General features: G+C 50.8%; 1 pseudogene; it reads right to left on the bottom strand.

The window, feature by feature from the left end:
* Window positions 1-1,312: 1,312 nt before the first annotated feature.
* LOC102917642 (guanylate kinase pseudogene) lies at window positions 1,313-1,968 on the bottom strand (annotated as a pseudogene).
* Between the last annotated feature and the right edge of the window lie 413 nt (window positions 1,969-2,381).

Here is a 2,381-nt window from a genome sequence, read left to right as displayed (position 1 = left end):
ATATTTTCTAATATCATGCACCCAAATGTTGGTTTTTCAAAAGGTGCCTCAAAGTTCTTGCAAGCTTTCGTTATCCACCTTTATTCTTCTCTGTTTTTCTCCGAGGACGGTATATTTTCAAACAGCCAGTGTTTGACATCACTAATTTTCCTTGCGGTCTTCTGTCATGCTCTTTATTTTACTGATTGTATTTTTCGGCTCAAAAATTTCTGTTTGTTTTTAAAAACCTTGTTCCCACCAGTGCTGGTTGTTGTTTGGGTCAGCTTGGCATAGGCCAGAGCCATCTGGGAAGCAGGGAACCACAATTAAGAAGAGGTCCCCATCAGATTGGCCAGGGCGCTTGGAAGCGGGTCGTTTTCTGATTGAAGTGGGAGGACCCAGCCCCTGTGGGCTCCCCTGGGTAGGTGGCCCTGGGTGGCCTTAAAAAGCAGGTTGAACAAGCTGTTGGGAGCCAGGCAGGAAGCAACACTCCTCCCTGGCTTCAGTTCCTGCCTCCAGGTTTCTGCTCGAGTTTCTTCTGCCTTGACTTCCCTCAGTGAGGGCCTCTGATGTGGTTGTTAGACAAATAAACCTTTTCTTCCCCAGGCTGTGCTTGGTAATGATGCTTCTCACAGCCACAGAAACCTCTTTGTTTAGTTTCTCTGTAGGAATGTGGGAAAATAGAGCTGATGAGTGAGGCACACTAAAGTCTCATGCATTCGCCAACTTTTTTTCTTTTCTTTTCTTTTTTTTTTTTTTTTCCGAGACAGGTTTCTCTGTGTAGCTTTGGAGTCTGTCCTGGAACTCACTCTGTAGCCCAGGCTGGTCTCGAACTCACAGAGATCTGCCTGCCTCTGCCTCCCGAGTGCTGGGATTAAAGGCGTGAGCCACCACCACCCGGCCACAATAGCCAACTGTATTTAGAGCATCAGACAATGTACATACGAAAGGTCATATAAATAAAGTTGACATGAGTTCAGGCTAGAAACCTTCTGAACAGCAATAGCATGCGGCCATGGGTCATCTGAACCAAACCCACTTTTTTTTTTTAATGCAATAGTTACTTTATTAGAATGTGAGTCCTGCTCCAGCAGGAGGGACAGGGATACGGACAGGGGCAGCCCAGCCCAGGGAGAATAGGTGTGGGTATGTATCGTAGGACTTTAGCCTCAGCAAGCCAGGACAGGCTGAAGAGCCACCATGTGGCCAGACAAGGGGCAGCTCCACAGCGGAAGCCTATTACAAGTCCTCGGTGTCCTGGCAAAGATCACCCCACCTCATAGCCCAAACATATGTGGGTCACAGTCATGACTCTGTGGAATGAAGCAGGCCCTCAGGCATGGCCGGTCCCCTGAGCTTTCTTGATTTCCTCTGAGAGCGCCTGCTTCCGTACGTGCGGCATAGGCTGTATCCAAGTTGTCATTGGTGATCACCAGGTCAAACAAGCCAGGCTCCTCCTCCATGTCAGTCCGGGCAGCTGCCGGCCGCGTTGCCAAACTCTCCTCGGTCTCAATGACGCAGGCACAGTCATTGCTCCAGCACATCCAGCGAGCAGGGCTGTACAGAGATGTAGATGGGATGCAGATCAGTCTTCTTGATGCTGCGAACACCCTGTAGGGCGACGTCTAGCACGCAGATGCGGTTCATGGCATGCACAGCACGAACAGCCGCCTTGCTTGTCCCGTACAGGTTCCCCGAGAACTCAGAATGCTCGATGAAGTCCCCTGCTGCGATATCACGGGGCACCATCTCCCTGGTCACAAAGTAGTAATCTTTGCCATTTTCCTCACCTGGTCGTGGGGTCCTTGTAGTAAGGGACACACTGAAGCCAAAGATGCTGTCGTGTTCCTGGAGCAACTTCTTGAGCAGGGTGCTCTTCCCTACCCCCAACGGCCCACTCAGCACCACTGGCCTAGGTCCTGCCGTGCCCTCTGCAAGGGAGTGACCTAGGGCGGCCACTGCCAGCCCGACCAGTGGGCGCCGCAGCATCAGGGACCGCCCGCACGACCCCAACCCCGCTTCTATCTGCTACACCTGGGAGGGGTACAAAAACACATTCCAAGAACAATCCCGTGGGTTTGAAGAAAGGCTGAGGTCACAAAGTCTTGTCCTGTCTTCTTGGAGTTTTCTCACAAGCCCTCAGAATCCTCCTCACAGAGCTCCGTTCCTGAACCGTGTTCTGACAGAAGCCGACAGTGTTTTCTTGAAGATGTATATTTTAAACTCTTTTCTGCAGCATTTGCTTACACTAGGACCATCTGCTCGGCTTCTCTTACCAGACTGTGGCCATTAGGTGAGGCTACTGTTTCCTGAAGTTGTGGATACTTGTTGCCACGTGATGTCACCTGGGAACTGAAGGAGCAGGTACTTGTGTCAGTCACCATGATTTCACGCTCATCTTT

This window comes from Peromyscus maniculatus, chromosome 23 (genome assembly GCF_049852395.1).
Source record: "Peromyscus maniculatus bairdii isolate BWxNUB_F1_BW_parent chromosome 23, HU_Pman_BW_mat_3.1, whole genome shotgun sequence".
Classification (NCBI taxonomy): domain Eukaryota; kingdom Metazoa; phylum Chordata; class Mammalia; order Rodentia; family Cricetidae; genus Peromyscus; species Peromyscus maniculatus.
The sequence above is the reverse complement of the archived record's forward strand: the minus strand, read 5'-3'. Positions and strand labels throughout refer to the sequence as shown.